This window comes from Onychostoma macrolepis, chromosome 06 (genome assembly GCF_012432095.1).
Source record: "Onychostoma macrolepis isolate SWU-2019 chromosome 06, ASM1243209v1, whole genome shotgun sequence".
Classification (NCBI taxonomy): domain Eukaryota; kingdom Metazoa; phylum Chordata; class Actinopteri; order Cypriniformes; family Cyprinidae; genus Onychostoma; species Onychostoma macrolepis.
In genome coordinates, this window is record NC_081160.1 from 3,406,502 (window position 1) to 3,433,013 (window position 26,512).

The 26,512-nt window shown below is 36.4% G+C and overlaps 1 protein-coding gene across 14 annotated transcripts in view; it reads left to right on the forward strand.

Annotated features, from left to right (window-relative positions):
* Positions 1-1,303: 1,303 nt before the first annotated feature.
* Positions 1,304-26,512, forward strand: part of ptprfa (protein tyrosine phosphatase receptor type Fa) — a 272,540-nt gene continuing 247,331 nt past the window's right edge. For 7 of the 14 annotated variants that reach the window (XM_058780180.1, XM_058780185.1, XM_058780186.1 and 4 more), the window contains exon 1: positions 1,309-1,645. The gene's annotated coding sequence lies outside the window, so the exon portion shown is untranslated. Of the gene's footprint in view, positions 1,646-26,512 lie in introns of all 14 variants that reach the window. The other 7 variants (XM_058780172.1, XM_058780177.1, XM_058780174.1 and 4 more) reach the window with 2 other exon arrangements.

The following is a 26,512-nucleotide window of genomic DNA, read 5'->3' on the forward strand; positions in this document are numbered from 1 at the left end:
AAATCAATAAGTGACTGACTGTTAGAAATCTTATAATTGGCCATGTTTGGATCTTCCAACCGTACAATAATCCAAAAACAAACCTCAAAAACAACACAAAAATGGGTCACTGAGCACAAAACCAAGCTTCTGCTGGCCATTCCAGTCCTCTGACCTGAACCCTGTAGAACATGAGTGAACTGAAGAGAAGCAGCACCAACATGGAGCTGGGGTAAGTTGTAACACAATTTATCATTCCCTTACATAGAACTGAGAACTTTCATGTTGTCTATATGGAGCTTTTTTTGCAGCTCAAAGCCAAAGGAAGTGTGGGTAAAATGTGCCCAATGCACTTTCTGGATCCACCAAGCCTGCACTCTAGTGTTAAAAACATTGGTTTGACAGCATTGTGAATCTGATTGAGAAAATTCATACATAGACACAAACTCACAAATTTACTCGTTTTTTTTGTTTGTTAGATCTACATATTCTTTACCTCGGTACACTGGAGTTTAGTGTTCGCTAAGCATAAATACTGTTAAGGAGGTTTGTTCTAGTAGTCTAATTTACACACACTCCTGCTTCAAACAGAAAGAGGACTGGAGATGTGGTCATTCATAGAAAGTGCAACATTGTTTTGTATTGTTCTTAGATTGTTTCAATAAACCTGTTTTTGAAGCAAGCTTTATGAGGTGGCTGCTGTTTTTGCTTCAATTTACCCCAGCATGTGTTACAACCTACCCCTGCAGTGGGGTAGATTGTAACAAAGGCACTCCATGTATTTGACATCAACGCATAAGGGCTGTGATATTCTTGCACAGGTTTGAATTGGTGCCTTTTGCAGTGAACAAATGTGGGTGCTTTGTATAAAAGTTTGAGCACTCTAGCTGCTGAAAGAGATGCTGAAACAAAAAGTGTTACAACCATACCCGGTCTCCCCCTACTGCTTTTCCACATTTGCAGTCTCTGCCAACTAAAATAGAGCCAAAACATTAATCGTTACGTTCAGAAATCAACACTACAGTGACCAAAAGCTGAATATACTTAGCAAACACCGAGGATCTTGTTAGAGGTCGATGTTTTTTTTCTTAAAATGAGGACATACCAACAAATAAAGCGCACAAAGCAGTTTGTCTCGACTTGGTTTTCTTTTCTAGGTGGAAATGATGGCACAGTTTCTCGGGATGCCCTAGAAAACAGTGTAGGATAACATGAAATACACCCTCACACGTATACAGGACGCTTCCGGTGTCCGGTGTGGAGAATGAAGCGCATCAGTGCGTGCGTGCGCGCGTGCGTTTGTGAGCGCGAGACAGACTGAGCGCACATCATCCAGAGCTCGCGAGGGAAGCGCGAAACCTGTCCGCACAGCGCGCGAGGAGGAGAGAGCTCCACTATGAAAGCCGGTCCCGAAAATACTCTTATTATTCCATGAAAACGGACCTTTTACAGGCAGAACACGTTCTTGAAGGATATATTATACTTGAATTTTCTTCTCTGTGCACGCGCAAGGTGTCTGTGGACAAGAAATATCGGGATTTGAGTCAGGGGCTGCTGAACTGAGGAGGATTTTATCCTGTTTCACTTCTCAGGAGAAAATAGTCTCAGCTGATGCCAACGACGAGAGAAAATATAGAAACCACACTAACCGATGAGGCGCTGAAAAGTGAGTTGAGTTTTTAATATTTCTGTTACCGTTCAGATGCGTTGTGATGTTATTTTATTTTATTCGGAAAGCCCCGTTGTTCTTCGACCTGTCACTTGACATTCAATGGAAGCAAATTTGGCAATTCTTTTAATTCTCTGAGTCTCTGTTTTATTTAGAGATGACTTTCGATTAATATATTTGATTAACATATATTAATATATAGTTTGCTAGCTTGTCAGTTGCTTGTTCTAGCTATATAAATGAGCTCGTCTCATGGTCGCATATCAGCACTTGGTGGCACTTGTCAGATCTTTAACTCAAGATTTCGATGTATTTGTTATTAAAAATGTTTAAATCAGTTCGGGTACGTTGAGATGTGACCTATTATGAAACACGAATCTTTTTAATGCTGTGGTAAGCACGTAATAGAAACGAAGTACGTGTGATTATTGCACACATAGGCTACTTATTCGTATAGCTGTTGTAGGAAATTGAAAGTGCAAAATGTGGAACATGGACATGGTAATGTGAAGTGTTGCCGAGGCTTGTTGGTTATGTGGTGAGCTGTCAGTTTTGGAGTCTGGATGAGAGAAACTGGAGGAAATACGAAGGCTGCAGCACTGAGTCATGGGCAGGTCCGCGCGCTCCATCTCTCCGTTTCAAATCGCATCTTCTCTTCAGTTCGCAAATGACATTTTCATGTTAAAGAAAGACAGTTTTCGGAGTATGATCGTTATGTTACAACTAGTTTCAGTGGACTTGTAATTAGGAGGAAATGCATATGCACAACCCCAATCTGCTGCGAGATATTGCCTGCTATAAAACAGCCGTGTGTAAGTAGACACTGGAGACGCCACCACATCAAAATAAGACTCGATGACTAATTATATGCATGCACTAAACTAGTTTAAACCCAGGTTTAGGCTGAAAAGAAATGATCAGTTTGTAGGTTTAGGTTTGCAGTGATTGCATTTATTATTTTCTCTTATTTAGAGATTTTTAGTAGTGTAATTCAGAGAAGTGCAATGTCCCTCCTTATTCTAAATACACAGCAATAGTACGCTTTTGATGTCATGCATCTTATTGGCAAACGTATATATATATTCATATCTGTAATGGATAGTCACAGATATATATAGAAATATGTAGATTTATTCTAGAAAATGCTTGAGAGAGAGAGAGAGAGAGAGAGAGAGAGAGAGATTCATGACATAATGGCAAAAATGGTCCTGTCCAAACCTTTTTTTCCCCTACAGATCTACAGATTTTTTTCCAGTGTTCATGGCGTTGCTCTAACATCATAATACTGTACGCATACTAATGTCATTAAAAAGAGAAGGAGTCGTCCCATCCATTTCAGTCTGCATTTAATTTAGCAATTAATGGCATTTCTGTAATCATGGTTCCAATTTGAAAGATAAAATTGTGCAGTTGTTACAAGCTATTTCTTCCAGATTTGACCCCTAAAACTGGCTTTTGTATACTGATGCAGTCATAGTAATTTAGCCATATTAAACCAGTGCATTTAAATGTCACCACATGAATCACATAAGTTACCTTACAAAACCTTTTTTACAATGGTGTTTGCATTTGGCTTCACAAAAAGTAGACTTGTTCTCCCAGTCCAACCTAGATTTTCTTTCTTTGTTTTTCTTCTTTTCTTCTTGTTTTATTTTATTTTTATTTTTTTAAATAAAATAGACCTTCTATTGAATGTCTCCTAAATGAATTTCTAAAATATGTACATTTTTCTCTTAAATGTAGGATTCCCAGTATCAGTGTTTATCGTTGATGTGCACCAGGTCTGGACATCTGTGTCCGTTTTGAACCTCTGGCCTAAGCTGATGATTTCCAACTCTGGGTGGAGATGTGGAGGCCGCAGCAAATGCAGAGAAAACACAGCTTTAGCTAATTAGATGTTGAAGAGCTGCTCTTCTACTCTATCCAAACAGCATTTCTCTCTTGCTCTCTCTATTTTAGCAGCTCTGCCCATGCTCATTCAGGCTCTCCATGCTGATAAATGATGTGTAATTTCAGTAATGAGTGGGAGTGTAAACATATGTGAAGAGAGGTAGTTTTCCCCCACCTTTATTTTATGATGTACCACAGTTTCTCCACACCATGACAGGGTGATGCAGCAGGTAAACCACCTCACAGTAATGGCAAGTGCAGCTACGCATTGAACATATATCTCTCTAGTAACGAAGGTGTCTGAAATACGACTTGGATGACATATCGTGAGGTCAGTGTTTGTGCAGATTGAAAACGTGATTGATGCATTTGCTGGCTTACACATCTCACATTCGGTTTGCGGTTAACATGTAAACTGCATCATATGGAATAACGGTTCATGGGGAAAGGGCTAGAAGACCTTAGCACATTGTATAGCGTGTGGATTGACCAATCTGCAGACCAGTCGTGGTGCTCACATTTCATTCCCGCCAGTGCACTATAACAGAGCGGCCAGGGTTTTCAATTACCCTTGCTTTTGTTTGTTGTTCGACCAGAGTCTGGAAGGCAGTCCTTTTGTTTCATCCCAGCATAGATCAAGGGCCAGACTCAATCAGCAGGACTTATAGACAGGGACAATTGTCACAAGCTGCTACAAAACAAGCAGAGGACAGCAATCTGTAACAAGTAAATTGGTCTATAATATATGGGGCCATTCATATCTTAGGTCTGTTTCACAAATGCACACACAAGTGTATTAGCGAAGCAGTAACGTTATTGTAATTGAGCCATTATTTATGTTTACATGCCCTAATTTTCATCTGAAATTGATGCTGTAATTTTTGTTTATATGAACCCTAAATGTTACAGTCCGATTCACAGTTTATGTGCATTACATGTATTCCAAACAAAACTTTTTTGCATTCATAACTGGAGAAAGCACCGCAATAATACCACCAGATGTAGCTAGTTGTAGTTTTAGCCTTGATGGCATATCTAAAAGGACACCTGAAATTTACATTAGCTTTTTAGCAAATATTTATTAAATATTCAGTTTCATCTTACCGGTTTGAAACATGAGATGCACATGTAGTGTGACATATCGTGTGAAGTATATGTAAACATACGCATCAAGGCACAGCGCATGTGCACAAGATATTTTTGAAACCGATTGAGAAAATAGTAAGATTCAAGCATTTATATACTTAAATGATTCTTCTCATACTTTTTCCTTTAAAAAAGTCCCATGACACTCATCGTGAAGAGTAGGGGTGTAACCCCGGTGTCCTGGCCAGATTCCCTCCACTGGCCCTTGTCAATCATGGCTTCCCAATAATCCCCATCCACTTGATTGGCTCTATCTCTCTCTCCTCTCCACCTGTAACTGGTGTGTGGTGAGCGCACTGGCGCCATTGTCCTGTGGCTGCCTTCGCATCATCCAAGTGGATGCTGCACACTGGTGGTGGTTGAGGAGAGAGACCCCCCCCCCCACATGATTGTAAAGCACTTTGGGTGTATTGCAATACACAATAAAGCGCTATATAAATGCCTCATTCATTCATTCATTCTTAATGAGGTTATTTCAGGTCTACACCACCCCTTTCAATCTGATTGAAATTTAATTTCGATCAAGCTCAATTAGGTCTTTACATGAAGGCTTTTCAGTCCAATTGAGCCATCAATCCTATTATAAACAGATTATTTGGGTGCATGTAGATGTAACTATTGAGAATTATTACAGACTCAATTGTCATAAAATATAATTTACATGAGGATGGTGTCACATTTACATGCAAATCTAATCCAAACTCCAAAGTACTTAAATCATTTGCATTCAGAGGCAATGCACCAGCCTCATTTGACCAGTCATCTCAGATTTTCTCTGAAGGTCTTGAACACATTCCATCACATTAACCAGAACTGTTTTGTCTTTGTTAAAGTTCTGGGTTTTAAATTCGGACACATGTATTGCTGCATTGACAGTATTACAGCACCATTACTGTGGCAGCTAGGACAACTCATTATATTTTCTGAAGATCCACATGCAAGGCTTAAGATTTAAGGCACAGTTCATGTGTAGAAAAATGGAATTTCTAGCTGTTTACTCAGTTGAAAGGAAAAACAATGATAGATTGCTTGCCGTTCCCACAACTAACAATAATACAAAACATACAGACATTTTGGCAAGCTGCATAGAGGCCAGTGCTACAGTACATCAGAACATAAAATAAAAAAAACCCTCAGAGGATGCCAGCCCTCAGACAACATACAGAATTACCAAATTTTGCCATAAGTTAAATATATTAAGTTTCTACAATATATACAGTACATATATTGTAGAAAATTAATTTCCTGTAAAGCTGCTTTGCAACGATTTGTATCGTAAAAAGCTCTATACAAATAAACTTGAATTGAACTGAATAATATATACAGTAAACAAACTGGTTTTGATATATCACTGCTCTATAACTTTGGGCACTAGTGAGCTGTGAGTAATACTATAAGCTTTTACACTGGAATCTGGGATAAAACATTTTATCAGTTTTGTTTTGTATCATTTTTACTGGCAAACATTTAACAAGACTTGAAATGTGTTTTGCTTTAATCCTCATATCCTGCAGTGGTTGTAAATGTGACTTTAGTAGGTTTGTGTGGACAAATAGAATTGTTTAGTTGAATTTAAGTGTTTCATTAAAACTCTGTAATTATTTAGCAAATTCCACCCAAAATATATAGCACATAATATCTTTTTAGGTATCGTTAAAGACTACTGATTTATTTTGATTGGATTTTTAAGGGTAAAGTGTGTCTTGTGTACCCAGTTAATGTTTATTAGGTTATCGCAAGATATATAATTTTTGTATAATATTCTTAAGAACTGCATACATGCAATCTGTGTACATGCAAATAATCAAGTTCAATACATTAAAAATAATAGGGGTGGGAAATGAAATCGAATCACCTAACTATCGCCATTCTTTTTTAAATTATTTAAAAATAGATTGGTTTACCTCACAATCGATTTTTATTTCATTATTTTATGTTTCCTAAGAGGTGGTGGGGAGAAGTTAGCACTTTGTAATTCCAACAAAGGGCGAAATGTATAGGTGTGTTTGACTTGGAGCAGCACCGCACAGACGATCAGCGTATGACATCAAAGTACCGCAAGAGCGATTCGAAAGCATGCGGAGCCATCTGCTCTCTGTAGCTCTCGCGGTGCTTTGATGTCATACAACGATCATTCCATGTGCACATTAGGCTTGTTTGAGATGAGCAAATTCTGCGCAGAACCGATCACCGGTGATCACCGCGAGATGCATGCCGGTTAGAAAAGTGTCCGAGTTAAGTCTGCCTTGCTCTGATGTCATGCTGACGTGTGCCAAAAAACTCTCGCGACGGCGAGGCGGCTGTGTCGGATTGAGCAGTTGAGCGCAGTTGCTCTCCACCGACTGCGCTGATCAAAAGCATTATGGGAAACGACTGACTGACGACACAGCTTAATGCTCATTGGTTCAGACAACCGTGATGCTGCGTTCTCTTCTAAAATGTTTTATGTTTTTAATCTGATTTCATGCGATTATGTATCTAAATTATGAATATTTCCCAACACTATGAGAGTGCGATCTCTTTGTGAGATATGTGATTATTGCCATATTTCAACAAAAATAAAAAAAACACGTTTGTATTAAAGTAGAAATGGATGACAAATACGCATTTCGTATGGAATTGAATAGCAAGCACTTTGAGTGTCTTGTTCATCATATTTATATTCATATAAAGCAACAGAACTGAAATCATATCATGTTTATCAGCAGCACAGCATATGAGTGAGAATAACGCGATATCTGCCTTCAATCTCGTTTGATCTGTTCCACTTCGAGAGGGCAGAACTGTCCGTCTTGACTGCGCTTATTTCACTCCTACCCTCACTGCAGCCGCCTACTCTCGCCTACATTTCAGGCGAGGCGCATCTCAAACAAGCCTGGTGCCGCTGCATTAGATGACGTCATATGCATTTAAAGCCGGCTCGAGAAAGCAAAACCATGATGGAGGCAGAGGATCAAACCTATTCCAGAATTCCTTCTGCACCTTCACGTTTTGAATCCCAACTGCCGGAAAACATGACTAAACATGACTGAAACGGTATGCAAAGTAACACTTTATTTTATTTCAGAAAGTATTTTTTCTGCTCATTTTGTTGAACATTTGACTATTAAATTTATGTGCAAGTTCAGGGTTTTGGTACTTTAAAGTTTCATGGTTCAAGGTACTTTAAATATACCCTGTGTATGTGTATGCTCCTGAAATAAAAGTTCAGAAAGATGTGATCAGGGCTTAAAGTTTTCCGGCACCGTGCCGGATCTCTGGCGAAAAAAAAAAAAAATAAAATAAAATAAAATCCTACATTTAAAAAAAACATGTTGATATCACTGTCGAGTCCATGAGTTTTCCTACCAATGGTATTAGAGGAGCACAGCTTTCACTCTCAACCAAACTAACATTACTAGCCAATCAGAATTTTTTGCTCTTATAAACACGAGACGCGCCGCGAGTAATAGTAGGCAGAGTCGCAGTCCTGATGAATGGAGAAGCGCGACGGTCAAAGTCCATCTAGGGCATATTTACATGGAAAAACTAATTAAAAAGCAGCGGAGCTTTGTAAACAGCTCAGAGTAATCGTGTCATCTCCATAAGAACGATATGTTTGCCAGAACAAATTTACCGGGATTTTTGAAAAGGTCCTGTTCACATATGATCTAATGGTAATTTACGAGTAAAGACTGTATGTGTGAAAGGGGCTAAACTCTTCCTCTGTATATGCTGTGAGAGTTGCTTAAAGTTCATCTGGGAAAACAATGTGCATTATCTTACTAGATTTGTAACGTAAATCATAAACCTTTGCCAACACAGGAGAATAGGTCAACCTATGTCTAAATGCCATGTTGTACATCGCGATTTCAAAATAAAAGTTTCTGCATGTGGCCAAATCTAAAAATTTATTAGATTAAAACATCGTTTAATCACGCTGTAAAGCGAAACGTCACCGGGCCATTGGTCGCCCTCTGCAGGTATTTGTTATAACCAATTTAAGTAAATTATGTATTATGTTCATATTACGTATAGGCATATTACATTATGTATTTTAACTGTGTTCAATAAAACCATGTAATTACTTGGTTTTAATATTTTATTTGAGCCAATTATTATTGCCTCATCGTTAGTTTATATATAAATAATAATACTACAGCCTGGTATTGTAACACTCTGGTCAAGTAGGCAGACAAGGGGGTTCTGGCGTGCAGGTAAGTAATTTATTCACAACTCAAATATAAGGTTAACGGTAACTCAAACATCAGGGGAAGCAGAATAAAGAGTCTTATCTGGGCCCTCGTCCTTTCCTTGGTGGGCAAGTGGCTGACCGGCAGTTCTGAGGTAAGAGGTGGAAGGCGACCAGAGAATAGCTTGCTACCTTATGACTAGACAGTGAGGGAATGGATGAAGTGAAGACATATAGGGAGCTTGATTGGTGGCAACAGGTGCAGAGGATTCCTTGATGGCGGTCAGGTGAGAGTGATTACAGATGGTGAACGGGTGTATGAGGTGATACAGCTGGTGAGGCAGGTGAATCTGTGACAGGTATTCACTTAGGTCTGTTTGTGTTAATAAAAATATCAGATTACTCAATTGTCAAAATAATCAGTAGATTACTTGATTACCAAAATAATCATTAGTTACAGCCATAGATTAGTTAACATATTTCAAAGTTAAACTGTATTTTTACTTTTTGTAATTAAAAGACATATTTTGTCTTTTTAAAATTTCTTAAAAATAGCATAGCATTAAAATTGTCTCGTTCTAGTGAACCAATTATCTGTATTTTGTCTCATCTCGTGATCTAAGTATATTGTCACACCCCTAGTGTTGATAAGCGGTGATATATAGCTCATAATTTTCCAAGTGTATGATATAGCTTTCATTCTTCAGGTCAACCATATATTCATGAAAAAAAAATCAGTTTCAATAAGGAAAGCAATAACTTTGCCATAGTATCCTTTCAAATGTTTAAGTTGCAACAGTCATTGCATGCTTTGCATGTGCTGCACCTTCCCCCCGCCCCCGGGAAAAAGTTCAGGCTCAGGATTTTTTTTTTGCTTTAACCCCTGTGTGATGCATTGTTTTTGTTAATATGACTCGTCCTATACAGTCTCTTTTAAGGGTATAATCAACTATTTTCCATTGTCTAGTTTTTAATAAGCAAACAAAAATCACAATAAATTGTAATATCGAATTGCAATAGTGACTGCTAAAATGAGTGTTTTTTTTGTATTATGACAGTCATAATGACTGTATATTAAGAGTATCATTCACCTTTTTCCCATTGTCTAGAGTTAAAAACAAAAAACACATAGCAATTAGGGCTGGGCGATATGGCCTAAGAAAAAAATCTGATTTTTCCCCCTACTTAAAAGCAATCTGCAGATGACAAAGAAATTGTTCAAAACAAGTTTTAACTTTATTTTGTTTTGATTTTCCCTTCTGAGATTTGATCTGGATTTCCCCCTTGGGGTTAAAGTGCAATCAGAAACAACAAGCCAAAAAGACAAGATTGCAGGCCCTGCCATTGTAAACATATGTAAATGTAACATAACATTACGTAACATAACATAAAACATAAAATTGTGACCCTTTTTATAAGTTTTCTTTAAACACAAGTATAACATCTTGCTATTCAGTAGATAGGAGATAATTCTGATAAAGTGCAAACAAAACATTCAACAGCATTAAATATCAGTGACTGTAGGTTGTTTTTTGGCAGGACAATGATGAATGATGATGACCACTGACAAACATCTAATCTTGTAAAATGTGTGGTAAGTACTGCTGCTCCATAGTATAAACAGAGTACGTGCCATCACGAATCTCGAAAGTGAAAGTGAAACTAAAAAGTGATCGTGCATTCAAAAGCAGTTTCTATGCCAGGCATAATAGCGGCTCCCTGATGCCCGCAATTTTATATACAGTATGATTACCCAATGATAAAACTGGGAGAGAAAGTATTGAAATATATATTTTCCTCCCATCTCGTATTTAGTCCCTTTAACGAGTTCCATTGTACACGTCATTTTCTTTCCGTACATGGTATTGAGATGTGGCAGATTGCGGGGGGTATGGGAGGGGGGATCACGATGCCGGCTTAACATCATGATGGACAATGGCATCGTCTGGGCACAACCCTATATGGCAAGCGCGCAGGGGGAGGGCTGAGCCCATTCGGAACTACAGGAGCCCAGTGGGGAGCGTCAGCGGATGTTAAAGAGGAAACCGATTTTCATTCAAACAAGTCGACGTAAACTACACATTCGAGTTAATTGATAAAATCGATTTATCGCCCGGCTCTAATAGCAATATGGAATCGCAATACTTGTAGAATAGAAATTCTTTAAAAAATCGCAATACATATCATATCAGCACCCCAGTATCGTGATAGTATCGAATCGGGAGGTAGGTGTATCGTCCCATCCCTATAAAATAAGGTCAAATGGAAATAGGGATGCACAATATTATCGAACTGATATCGGAATCGGCCAATAATGGCTTTAAATGTAAATATCGGCATTGGCCCGATATGAAAAATTATGCAGATATCTCTTGCTGATAAGAGGAATGTGTTAACTCACATGTGCTCAGGGTGTGTCTGTGATTAGATCACGTCAGCAGTGTGGCTCATCCTTGAAGCAAAGTTTTGTCTGAATGATGATCAGATTCAATCTTTTGGATCTCTGCATTTAATCTGTGAAAGCATGTACAGAATGATGCGTTCGGTGTGGGCATTAGGACTTGCTCCCCGAGTCCTAATGCCCGCTCTGTAAGGAGTTTTAATCTGTAGGGGGCGCTGTTGGCCTACTTCTAATTCAATTAAAAGTAAAATAGCCTACACAAATAACTAGGGCTGCAACAACAAATTGATTAAATCGATAAAAATCGATTACTAAAAGGGTTGGCAACGAATTTCATAATCGATTCGTTGTGTCGCGCGACGCGGAGACGTTTGATTATTAAAAAAAAAAAAAAACTTTAGTTGAGCGCTGAGCGGAGTGAACACACTCTCTCGCGCACTGATGCTAGCAGAGTTCGGCGCCTCACAGACAGGGCGGAGCAAAAATAAAAAAAAAAACGAGCGGAGGTAGAGGAAAGATACATGGCGTAGGCAGAGAAATCCGTGCGACCCAAGTCATTCAAGGTGTGGGAGCATTTCACACTAAATAAACAGAAAAAGTGTGTTAACTGCAAAATATGCAAAAGCAACATGGCATGGCACGGGAGCACCACGGCAATGATCCAGCACCTGAAACGCAAACATGTTGGAGTCTTTGATGTTTTGAAGTGAGGAACGTAATGTCCCTGGTACTGGTGTTTACTCGTTATCCAGCTTGACAAGCATGACAAGTTAGCGTTAGCTCGTTAATAACAGTAGTAAAGCAGGGGTGGTATAGTTACTTTGCACTTTGCATTGCAAGACTAAAGACACGTTTTTATTCACTCGCCTTTTTTGGACCATTCATTTTTCAATCTGTTGTCATGTATAGCTACACTGCAATAAAAGCTTTTCTTACTTTGTAATTTTGTCTCGTTTCCAGTCCAAATATCTAAAAAATCTTAAATAAATATTACTAGACAAGAAAAATGGCATGAGAAAATTAAGTGATGCTTAAAACTTCTGTTTGAGATTATATCTCATTAAGATTATTTTTCTTACCCCATTGGCAGATAATTTTGCTTGTTTTAAGCAAACAATCACTGAATTTTGAGGTGTTTTTTAAGAAAACAAGACATAATTTCTTATGCTATTTCATGCGTCTAGTAAATGTATCTTGATTTAAGATTTTTTAGATATTTGGACTGAAAACAGGACAAAACTACTAAGTCAGAAAAGCATTTTTTGCAGTGTATATTCTGTGCTTTGTCCCATATAGGTTATTATTGACAAATATATTTGTGTGTGTTGTACTTTTTAATTTAATTTTAAAGTTCTTTTATAGCACTTGGTCATCTTAAGCTGTGTTTATATGTGGTGTATAAATTAACCTTGCACTTACTACAATGATGGTAATAATTTAATGAATAAGCTTCAAGTGAACTTGAGAGAGAGAGAGAGAGAGAGTGTGTGTGTGTGTGTCAGTGTGAGAGTTTGTGAGTGTGTGCGTCTGCAAAAGTGTGTGCGTCTGCGAGTGTGTGCATCTGCGAGTGTGTGCATCTGCGAGTGTGTGCGTTTGCAGTGTAGTGCAGAGAACAAGTTCTGACATTCAAACAAATCCTGTTAAATTTTCTGATTTGTATTGTTCTTTATTTTTTATAAATTATTTATTGTTCTGGCAGCTCAGGTGACACTTTATTTTTTAAAAAAGTCTATATATTTGGCAGATGTAAAGCGTACATGTGTATGTTTTTTTGTGTTAGTCCATTTTTATTTTATTTTATTATTAGTATAACAGCTCAGGGATGTTCAAGGAGCAACATGTTTGTGCACTTTCTAAAGATTTTAGTTCTGTTTTTGAATAAAGGGTTGGAAATTAATGCTTTTCTTGTTTTTTTTTTATCCGATTCATCGATTAATCGGGAAAAATAATCGACAGATTAATCGATTATTAAAATAATCGTTAGTTGCAGCCCTACAAATAACATTTAGACTGTGTTTCTGATTAAATAAAGCAGTAATTGATGTCATAAAATAATGAGTGTTTTGATTTAAAGGTCAGAAGCTATAGCTTACATTAAAAAAATCACAAACATGACATGAATATTGTAAATTAAATAATTTTATATATACTGATTTATTCATTTATACTGATTTATTAATTTAATTTTTTTAACAAATCATAAGCTCTAAAAGATTTTCAGAATTTTTACAACTCTTTTGCTTTAGACCATTTACAAATGTTAAATCTTAAAGTAAAATGTTAGGGTTAACACTGCATCTTTCTTGGTAAAAAAAATGCAGCGATTGCTATATAGTTTATTTATAGTTATTTTCAAAGCTTCAATGTCAAAAAACATTCATTATTATTTATTTAATTCAAACAAATAAGTTATTGTTAAAAACTAACCAAAATGTAAAATATTTAGCTTATAATTTCTGCACAGGAGAGACTTGGTGTTGTTTCCAAACAAAAGGAAATATATCGGTATCGGTATCGGTATCGGTATCGTATCGGTAGTTGAAAAGCATTGGCATATTGGATATCGGCAAGAATCCAATACCGTGCATCCCTAAATGGAAATACAGTTTGCAATAACGGTTTTGTTCAGTATTTATAATTTTTTTTTTTTTTTTTTTTTATAAATGACTTCATATTCAGCTGTTTATCAAAACAGACAGGTGTAAATTACTTGCAAAAGAGGTAAATGAGCAATCTGAACTAACAGACAGGAAAGCAATGAGCCAAACAACACAAACACTTTTTACATTTATCACTTTCATGCAGACCAGACTTATTTATTAGCTATTAGGGCGGTCTGTGATGAAGATGTCTCTTTCTCACCCTTGTGTGTGCATCTATTAAAGACTGTGAAGGACCTAAATATGCATCTATGTGAGCAGCATTAAGAAGTCTGTTAGAAGAAAAACAGCTGTTTATCACACTGAGTCACAATATACTACTTGCTGTTATATTGACTTATAATTATATTCAATGCAGCCATAGTAACATTTCAGTATGAATAACAGTCAAATATGTTATTTGAATGCTTTTGACTAAGGTAATGTGATGCAATAAAAAGTAATAATTCTTGATGGACTGCTGTAAGCTGCAAGCTAAAGTTGTTCCTACCAAAGTTTTTCTGCAACTTTTTCAAATGTGATTTTTATCATCTTATGGACAAAACTTGTATTAGTTTTTCTCATTAAATAACCATTAAGACTGTATATACTGTAGGAGTATTTTTGCTAATAAAATATTCATTTTGTTTCCAACCTCAGTTGAAGGTGAACATTTTGATGTGGCTCTTTTAACATAACATACGATGTTGGTTATAAACAGAATGTTAAAACATAGCAGGAAACATCTAGTTTTTGACATTCATGAAGTATGTGCAGTACTTCAGCTGTATGATTCATTAAACGATTCAGCCTTCGGAAGTCAGTACTCTCATCTCATGTTGGGGGCGGGACACTTTGTTCTTTCTTTCGTGACATATGTGTCAAAACAGCAACTCTCTATTGAGATAAAACCTACGAATCCTGTCCTAAGGGGCTTATTAAAATGCAGACTGAAGATGACGAAATAACGTTAATGCAGTTTTATTTTATCTTTCTATTTTCAGACTTGTGTAATTCTTTGTAGAAGAAGTATAGACAGGGAAATATGTTTTTTTTCTGACTACATTGTGAGATCTGCTCACGCTCTGCAAATCATTTGTCGTCATGTGAAAGACTGACTGGTGAAAAACACCGTTCTGTCAGGCCCTACTGAACATCTCCCACAATGCCTCAGCAGACATATATCCCCTCTGCTGTTCCCTTTAATGAAGAACACTTTGCCTACGTTTTCTCTCACTTTTTCACAACTTTTCAGTGCATGTGCGGTGAGAGAAACCGGTAAAAAATTCTCTTTTAGACTAACGGCAGGTATGCTAACAAGACTGTTGGCACAATAGTGCAGGCATCTTTTTGTTCTAGTTCAGTGATGGTTAGAAAAACTCCTGCAAAACATTTTTTTAGGAGTTACAAAACATCAGCAAGTTGCTAAAAAATTATGTCGCTGCTTGATAAATATTTCCTGTCCTAATTTGATTGTTTACACATATAGCCTAGATCCTCTGCAGCTGTTTATACTTATTCGTGCCATGTATTTATTTATTTATTTATTTTTTGGCATTTAATTAGACAATTTACGTGTATATCTCTAAGACAATTAGACAATAGTGTCATTTTAACAGGCCTGTAAATGTACAAATAAAAATTTGAAATAGTGCATATTCTTTGAACACATGAGAAATGAATGAATGAATGATTAATTAAAAATGCAGTCTGATCAATTAATGGATGAATTCAGTACATATTCCAAATAAACAAATCAATAAATATTCTCGTCATATTGACAGTACAGGTAATTTTGCTTTTCTAGCAGATGTTCTCCAGAGATTTAACCCATTGCATCCTTAGCGTTGGCTTCTAGTTGATTGTAATCCTGGTTCAACAGGAAAAATTATTTCACTTTGGTCTCTGGATGTTGAGAGCTACTATTACACTGACGTGTGCTGATTAAAGCTTTCTGGTGATACATAATGGGAGTCAACATTTGTAAAAGCAGAGCAGATATGTGGCCTTTGGCAAAACAAGACATCTTTAACATCCTGTTGTTCATATCAGATTCAAATTGTATTATGAATATTTACAGTAATAACCCATGATTATAGGAGCTGGTTTGTTCTGATCTGTGGTTGTGAATAGCTGGAAAATCTAGGGCTATATGCATACAATAAAATGCAACTAAACAAATAATGCATAGCTTGGATAACAAAATAAATAGACTTGTGAACTTTTAACTAAATCTAAAATGAAACTAAAACCATAAAAACAGTTTCGCTACTTGAAATAAAATAAATGTTAACTGTATTAAAATAAAATATTAAACATGTTTTATTTCAGCTAGTTGCTAAGGCCACATTTTAATTTAGTTTAACTTGATGTACTAAAACAACTAAAACTATAACTGGAATAAAAATAAAAACTATATAGACATAAAAAACAAAAACAACTAAAAATGACGTTAAATGAAAAAAAAAAACATTAAAATGCCAATGAAAACAAAATATGAAAATAAAAACATTCAAAATATTTAGTATAAAAAATAACAATAGAATAAAACAAACTGCGGTCTGCGTCTAATCAAACTGTACTGCATTTTTGCTTAACAGAGCAATCACTAATGCACTAATGGTTGGAAGGATCCTATATAAATCCTATACAGTGAAAATGCTGCTTCTGTTGAATACACACAGCTGCATCACAAATATTCCGTTCAACTGAATATCTTTAGCATGGATAGCGGAACGTACCAAAAGAAGGGGGGGCCGAAGACGGGGAGGGGGATCCATTCGCACACTGGCACAATGGATTAGAAGCGGCATTATAATGCATTATAAATGTACCAAATCCTTGTTATTGTACTAAATAAAGTGTGTAAGACTGTACATTTTACATCCTAGTCTACATTTTAATATTAGAAACAGTTAGTATTAGATGCCAGATATTAGCCTATTTATTAAGACTCTGGATAATTGATTTTTAGAATAGAGATCACGGTTCTCCCAAGATTCTGAAGCAAAACATTAGACAAATACAAAATAATATGTAGGCTAATTCACTTAGGTTTCTTACAAAATGTTTTATTTAAATGAGTGTAAAATGTTATAAATGAGCCTATTAAAATAAAAATATGTAACAATTATTTGAAATATATGAACTTATATGAAGAATATATGAAAGAATTAGACATCAGATACATTTTAACAGTCACTGTTCGCTACCTTCTGGCATAATGTAACATTTATAATCGGGGCGGCTCCAGAGAATTTTAAAGGCAGGTGCTCAGGGGATGCTAGATCAATGACTGGGGGAGCTGGGCAATAGTAAATATGACAAAAACAGGTTATTATTATTATTATATTAATAATAAAATCGCTGTAGGTGCATTTCAAGTATTTATGAGGAGTGTAGGAGTAGGCCTATTATCACGCTTAATGTATGACATGAGGGCGCCCGTGCAATCTTTTTTTTTTTTTTTTTTTTCTGCGGAAAGAACTTAAAATACTTATTCATTTTTGGATGTGCTTTCTGTCATCTCATGCAGTCTCTGTGGATGGAGCGCGTCACAACAATGAACCGGCCCACAGACATAAACTAAACTGAAACAAATCTATAGAGAGCTTGAAATGTCTACTACGAACTAATTCAAATAAAAAAACAAATCTTCTCTAATTATGTAGTCCGTATGAAAATGTGCACGTCCATTAGCCTACTTTGGAGATGGAGAGTCAGCGCACACTTTTATGCGCACGCTTGAGTGCGGAATGTAGACTATGATACGCCTAAATACTTATTAAAAGATAGTTTAGTAGGTTATTATATTAATCTATTTAATATAAACGTTCGACTAGTTTACTAGAAAAATCCATAGTCGGGGGCTGGCCTAGCCTACTTGGCACAAGGAACCTATCCATTTTTTAAATAAAATGCTGTGACATTACAAAATGTGCGACTGCAAATCACGTCACTTAGTATTCCATTGCACTAGTTATGCATGTATAAGTAGACAAATGTTTTTGTATTATTTAATCTTTCTTAAACTATGCGGGTGCTTTGGTCTTTGTAGGGGTGCTGGAGCACCTGCTAGCCCCTCCCTAGCGCTGCCCATTACAATCATTTGAAGCGTAACATCAGTTCCAAAGGTTAGTTCAGTTCTCATTTCTCTAGAGTCTATATCCGGACTATAAACTTTTATCCCAATACTTTCATTATTATTTAATGTTTACAACACAGAAATGTAGCCTACTGCGTAGACTGTTTGTAAAGCTGTTTCAAACATAAAGTTTATGATGAGCGCTGCTCTCTCTGGATCAGCGGCTGCGTGAAAGCAGGTTTAAATATTCCGATGTGATTGTGATTTCAATGGTTTAATAGACATGGTCTCATCGACATAGCAATAAGATTGAGTGTGTTTGAATCGAGATCGAGATCGCGATCGCAATGAGTAATCCATATGAGCCTGTAGCCTATGTATTTTTGTATGTCATAATTTGTACCAGACCTCAAAAATTACCCGGGCCCAGGCCCAGGTGGCCCCCCTGCTTCCGCGATCCATGATCTTTAGGCATATTGAACACACCAATGTCATGTATCTGTGTTGACATTTCCCTAACAGTGTTTCCTTTGAGGCAATAAAGCGTAGATGGACTGTCTTTTTATCCAAAATCCCAGGCTTGTTGTTTAGATTGTCTGAGGCCAAATGAGTGTCGGATGACTTTCATTACAGTCATTAATCCATCAGTTGAGTTTCAAAGGCTCTGACATGTCTCAAATTAGGATGGACTGCAGTACAACTCAGGCTTGATGTTCTGACTGTTCATATTTGTAGGTGCTCCAACCGATTCGTGAATACACGCGTGTATGAGCGTGTGTGTTTTATGAGCCATGTCCTTTGAAGGCGATCTGCAAGTGACCAGCCACTCTGTCTTTTTATGGGAGTTTTATGGAGCCTCTCCCAGATGGTGGATAGATAGGTGTTAGATTGTGACTGCTATAATAGGCCACAGGACAAAGTGGTCCATCTCTGGCCTTGACACGCTCTGGGGATTGAAACTCAAGAGTGTATATATATCAAGCCACCGCTGGTTAATAAAATATTCCATCATATCTGTCAGCAGGGAAGCTTTTTGTGCTTGAGTCTGAAGTGCCCAAGGCTATCTGTGAAGCATGGGGACTGATGAAGTCATTGTTTCTTTAGATGTGATCATTTTAAATCATCAATTTACAGTTCTTACAGTAGCTTTATATCCTTTCCAATTAACGTGAACTGTGTAAACAACCATTAACCACACATTTTCAGAAAGCTTTAAAAATATATTATATAATATAGTGTTGTCAAAAGTACCGGCCGCGATACCATTCGATACTGAAATTTTAAAAACGTCCATTTCCAGCCAAGATTTGAGCACTCTTGAGCAGATTCTTAAATAGCACTGATTGGACATGTCTGTGATTAGCTACAATGGTCATGATAATATAAAAAATGTATACATTTGGCTTCCAACTGTTTAATTTAATTTAATTTAATTTAATTTAATTTAATTTAATTTAATTTAATTTAATTTAATTTAATTTAATTTAATTTAATTTAATTTAATTTAATTTAATTTAATTTAATTTAATTTAATTTAATTTAATTTAATTTAATTTAATTTAGCTATACTCCCTTCTGTAAGTTGAAAAGAAAGTACATTTAAGTACAAATACATATAATAGATATAATTATGCTATTTGTAATAGTATAACTAAAAATAGATATAATTGGACTATTTGTTTATGTTTATGTTGTCATATATGAACCTATACAAATAAATTGCTTTCAAGGACAATAAAATAATTATTTTATTTTATTTTATTTTATTTTATTTTATTTTATTTTATTTTAATTTAATTTAATTTAATTTAATTTAATTTAATTTAATTTAATTTAATTTAATTTAATTTAATTTAATTTAATTTAATTTAATTTAATTTAATTTAAATTAAAAGAAAGTTAAAGTAGACAACCATTAACCACAGCTTTTCTGACAGACTTTATATATATATTTTATTTTATATATTTTATTTAGGTTAGTTTGGTTCTTCCATAAAATGGAATATTTCTGGGTAAAGGGCTTTGTAGTGCATAAATAGAGGCATTAAACTGTCAAAAGCAGATCCTTATGGCAAAATGATGTCGTGCGTGCATGTATTGTGTGAGTCTTTATGTTTGATGTTTGAAATTAAATAGAAAGCAATAATTGATCTTTTCAAGTCTAATACGAACATTTTTTATTGCATTTTCTGATTGCATTTATTGCATTGGCAGATATTATTAGTTATCGGCGTATATTTGTGTGTGCAAACACACTTATGATGAGCAGAGAGAAACAAACAGAACAGATAGGGTATGTTCAGGAAGACATTTGTGCTATTTAATGAGCAAATCCCACAATGCACAGCCTGGTTATGTTTTAATTAATGCGAGTGTGTGGGCACTGAGCAATGGGAAATCGCCCCCTCCTCAACCCCTTTATCCCCTCATGTTCAGCAGAACCCTAAACCTGCCCCGCAGGTGAGCATTGATGAAAGAAGCGAATGATTCATGAGCTCACCTGCCTGCCTCCCCCTCCGAGACCCGGCCAACTGCAGGCATTATCAGTAGTAAATGGGTCTGAAAACGCTTTCGCCAGGACAGGCCGTACGCCATGTGATTTATTGGCCATGATGCTGCAAATAGTTAGTCGTGTTACCAGAGGGATATAAGCATTTTCATGGCCACAGTTCAAGTTTATTTCAGACATAAATTTTGGGTGACGTGGAAAGGAAAAAAGCCACGGTAAATTTATGACAAGAGAGATGTTGCTTGCAAGCAGCCAGCAGGAAGCGTTGTTTTAACAAACCAAGGACAAGGATGAATGACTGTTTTGTTCTCTTATCTTACGTTTTGTCAAGAGCTTCGTTAAAGATGTTTTCCTTGAGCAGAAAAACAAGAACATTTGTTAGAGGACCTTAAAAATAACATGGGATGGAGCAAAGTTGAACTTTGAAGTGAAAACCAAAAGAATTAAGCTTTCTAGAAAATAAATTGTATGCACCTGCTGTTTTGATGGCGTTTAGTGCTTTTTGCAGCACAGTTGTTTCATGCACCATGGAGAACAATTAACATTTGAACCTGACACGCTGTAAGCATGTGAAGGGCAGAACAATGGTGAAGGAGCTTGGTGGCAGTGATCATTGCGTTGTGAATGAAAACATCACTCCAGCTCTCTGGTCCTTCTCTTTGTCTCTCTATGCTTGTTAATACTTAGAAACTGTGATCAATGTACGTGATCGATCTCCTGCACAGCTGGCTGCACAGGATCACATTTCCCCTCCACTTTACATCATGTCTCAAGAGGCGGAAAACATTTACCTCACATTAGACATGGACAGGATGATCCTGTTTACTGGCCGACTGAGCCTTTGTATTAATTATTTACCTCACAAATCATATTATCAGAGAGAAAATGCTCAGGACTGTGCTGTGTTTTCAGGAGAATCATTTCACACATCGACATCGGTTTTTTTTTCTTGATGAGCAAAACTTTTCTCTGTTTTGGTCACCTGAGCAAAAACATTCTTTATACCATACCTTTACAGTGCACACACACAAAAAAAGTGTGTAACTTTTAACATTAATGTGCTATTTATATTTGATTTGACCCTTGATGTAACTAAATGATGTACATTTTAGGTTACCTGATCATTTTTTTTTTTTTACAGTATAATACACTGCAGTTTAAAAATTTGGGATTAGTAAAGTTTTTTAAAGAAGTTTCTTGTGCTCATCAACGTTGTATCTATTTGAAATATTATTGAAATTTAAAATAAAAGTTTTCTATACTTTAAAATATAATTTATTCCTGTGAAGCAAAGCTGCATTTTTAGCATCATTACTTAGCATCTTAGCATTTTAGCATCATAACATTACTTCAGGGACACATGATCTTTCAGAAATCTTTCTAATATGCTGATTTATAATCAGTGTTGGAAACAGTTTTGCTGCTTAATATTTTTTGGGACCTATGATAATTTTTCAGGATTCTTTGGTAAATAAAATGTTAAAAAGAACAGTGTTTATTCAATATGCACCACTATTCAAAGGTTTTAGGTCAGTACATTTTTTTTTTAAAGAAATTAATACTTTTATTCAGCAAGGATGTGTTAAATGGATAAAAGGTGATAGTGATTTTTTTTTTTTTTAATAAATGCTGTTTTTTAAAATTTGTATTCATCAAAGAATCAAAGAATCAAAGAAAAAAGTATCACAGGTTCCAAAAGCAATTAAGCAGCACAACGGTTTCAACACTGATAATAAAACAGCATGTTAGAATGATTTCTGAAGGATAACGTGACACTGAAGACTTGAGTAATGATGCTGAAAATTCAGCTTTGCATCACAGGCATTTATTGAATTTTAAAGTATATTAAAATAGGAAACCATTATTAGAAATTGCAATAATATTTCACAATATTCCTGTTTTTTTTTCTTCTGTATTTTGATCAAATAAATACAGCCTTGATGAGCATAAGACACTCCATTAAAAAAAAAACAAGGTCAATTATTTATTAGGTTTATAATATTGGCCTAACATAACATAACATAATTTAATATAATATGAAAACAAACTGAAGCATTTAAACTGATAGAACAGAACAGAAAACAAACTAAAGCAATTAAACTCTGTAAGCTAAATATTTTCAAAAAGTTTGAACGTGAATTCTTATATAGTTAAACATCCTTATGAAGTGTAGTTTGCACTACACCTGGGTGTGACTGTAAATGTCTCAGTTTTATTACCGTTGTGTGCCCATCATCTGCGATTTCCAGCACTTAATCAAGCCACTTTAATACATGATGATGTTTTATTTCACATGTCATTGCGTTTGCATTGGCTCTTATGTTGAGCCATTTCGTCCACAACCATTGAAGTATTCGGTTTCTACAGCGACGCATTTGGCGCACATCATTCTCTTTCTATGAAACCTGCAAACCGCATTGCCCGGTTCCATCTCTATAGCGACATCAACTCTACAGCGGGTTGCCCGAACATTGCAATTCTTGCCTTTTTACTAGAATCCAATCAAATGGCTTTCCCAACAAATTTTTGTGTGAGGGAACATTGCTTGTAACCACTTGTATTTTTATCCACGTAGACCTTAAAATATCTCTGTTTTTGAATTTGAATTCTTATAATGTTTATCTTTTGCATTTGCAGATAGTAGCCAATTTTCCATGGTCCTCTGGATTTTTATATTTAGATTTTTTTTTTTTTTTTTTGAAATTTATATTTAGAATTTTTTTTATATATTTAGGATATTTTTTAAACTTAAACCACTTTCAGCCAGTTTCAGCTGTTTCCATGATCTAAATCAGATCTGAGCCTTATGCAAAACTCTTTTTTAAATCTCTAACCACAGTTTTGAATTCTGATCTCTCTGTCTCACAGTGTTACCAAGGGTTATTATTCACTGACCATACATACAAACACACCACAGGATAAATACTTAAAGGAACAGAGCATCTTCGTTGTAGTCTTATTGGAAGTGTCACGGTTAGTACAGTTCCTTCAACTAGACTTACAGAAATTAAGTACTTTGTAGACTCAGTCTTGCACATGGTGGTTAAAGTTAAGGGCCTGTGTGCAAATGGATCCTTTTGGGCCATCTCTCCATGTACTGTCTTTAGCTCAAAGTAATTTGTTGTGTGACATGATCATTGTCATCAGAGAAACACCACAGACAGACCCAAGAACAGCAACTTCGATAAACTGCAGTTTCTCTTGGTCCTTGACAGTCTAAACTGCATCCTATATAGATTGAGAATAAACACATTTGCAGCACATGGATTTTTTGTTTGTTTGTTTGTTTTAGCTAATGAAACAGTGTTCCAATTTGAAATGAATTTCTTGCAGCCACAAAACACAAGCTCGGGCAATGCCAAGGTCATGGGTTCGATCCTCAGGGAATACATAAACTGATAAACATATACTTTGAATGCAGTGTAAATCGTTTCTGCGAAATGCATAAACATAACAGTAATTGCATTATAAGTGTGTTTAAGTTTGTAGCAAAAGCAGTGTCATAGGTTCAATTCCCAGGAAATGCATAAACTGATAAAATATATACTTTGAGTGCAATGTAAGTCGCTTAGGATGAAAGCATCTGCCAAATGCATAAATCTAAATCTAAGTGCATTTAAATGTGTGTTTAAGTTCCTAGGAATGGCAAGGTCAATTTGGATAAAAGCGCTATCAAATGTGCAGATGTATAGCTATAAAGCTTTAGGTTGTTTGCCAAACTGTGAAATACTATTGGTTTTGTTTCTTGGAAACCATTTTATTGTAAATAAAAGACGTCGATCAGTTGACATGCCAATTGATCCTACATTTCCCCTGTTTCTATTCAGACAACAACCCATAGACTTTCATCAGTTTTTGACCAATAAGAGACAAAACGATTTAATCACAAACTCACACAAGCAATATACTGTATGCCAAGCACCATTCGGTAGATATTTGTTACTTGTTTTTGTTGCTTCTGCTTTGCATAGACTATAAGCCAATTTGTCTCTTCTCCCTGAGATTTACTGCCTAAATTCTATCAGCAAGATTTCTGTTTTCATTCTTTATAAAAAGCAGTGATACTTGAGAAAAATGTAAGAGCATTCGTAATAGATTGACTGATGGCAACTTGGTAGGGAAGCCTTGACAAATTAATATTGTGATCCTATTTCTTTTCTGACCTGTTTAGTCACTGAGGAGAAAATAGAGATGTCATATTTCATCTCTGATTGGACAGACATGATTCTGAGTCACCTGTATAACATGATGCCCTCTGGCTCTCTTCACCAAAAAACATCAGTTGTACACTGTCACCTCTGTAAAGATGTCATTATCTATTCACAGGTCATAATTTCAAGCATCCGGAGTGTTGATGTTAAACCACATCCTGTCAATGTTTAAGTGTCGTACCAATCACAGACCTGCTTTAGGCTGAGTTTTCCACTCCTTGCCCGTGAGGGGAAGTGGCCTGCTGGGTCTGGCCTCACTCAGTTTCAATGCAATCTGCTACCACTGTGGGCGGTGCGCCCGTACGCTGACGGAACTACTTCTGTTATCAAAAGGAGGCTCTGGTTTAGTGAGGAGAGTGGTTTTGCACTTTGCAGTGTTTCTCATTTAGGTCCTCTTGTCATGCATTACGTACTAAATGTTATACTGTCATGTAAATATTTTGATTAGAAGTGCAACCAAACTTACAGCAAGAAAAAATGCATGGGATTTGTTACCAAATGTATGTTGTATCATGTCAGTCCATGTGCTGCTGCCCCCCACTGGCTCATATCCTGAGTGACTGTGAGTGTGTGTAATCCTGTTACTCAATGTGCAATACAACATGAGAGAAGAAAACGAGAGACAAGAAGAGAAGCGCCATAACAGCATAACATTCATGAGTTCATGCCTGAGTGCTTCAGTGATTTTTTTATTTCTTCAGTGAGTGCTTGGTTGTTTGAATCAGATGACAGGTTAAAAGAAACCCCTCAGGTGTTCATGGTAATTGACCCTAGCATTAACCCATGCCAGGATAATTTTTCATGGCAGCGCCATTAAACATATTATGCCTTTTAACACACATTTTCTTTCTTTTGAGGGCTGGAAAAGGCATTGAAAGAAGTAAAATGTTAAGTTTTGTGAATATATTAGGGTTGTGCCGATAGATGATAATATCATTTCCCCTTCGGGAACTCGAGCTGCGTCGGAACGCTTTGGGAACGCCCCTGTGTTCCCACGCTCTGAAACATGTGTGCAATCAGTCCAACGGAATGGTGAAACGTCACGGGCGGGGTGACGTAGAGACCAGAGAGCATAAAAGCGCATCCGGAGCAAGCAACACCAGCTTCTGTGTTTTCAGCAAGCGCTCTGTGTGAAATATGTCAGTCTTATTTACTGTTGTTTGTCTATCAGTCACAATCACATCTTTTGGCGAACTACAGACAGCACTTCAGACCGTGTGTCCTTCTCTGTCCGAGCTAACTTTACGGGTGTGAATGCACGCGGTCGTTGTGTTGTTTGTTTGGGAGCACGCTCGAGGGAGCTGATTGTACGCGAATGCTCTGCTCCCGGCCGGGCACACTTCGAGGAGTGTGTCCGTGTTGCGGTCTTTGCGGTTCCTGTCCCGCTGTTGCTGAGGCACGGCGGCGATTTGGTTCGCGGGGATCGTGTTTATATCTGCCCTTTTCCCAAAAAAAAAAAAAAAAAGGGAAGAAAGTTTATGCAATGTAGATCGAGTGGCTTGCGCGTTGCTGAGGCAACACGTGCTTATGGGTTTAGCAGCAATTAAAGCTGCAGGAGGTTCTTTTTCTCTAGAAAATAAAGCTCTTCCCCCTAACAAGTGCAAATGTATAAATGCGTTTGCAGGCTGTTATTCGCCATTCTTTATATTGCATTTTATATTATAATCAGATCGTGTTCACTTGTCTGGTTGTTTGGTTGCATTTAATTCTGAGGAATTAAAATATGTATATTCCTCTAGCTTTAAGAAGTTAGATATGTTATGAATATATTTATATATAATCAGCACAGGGATCGGAGACGGGGCCCCCTTTT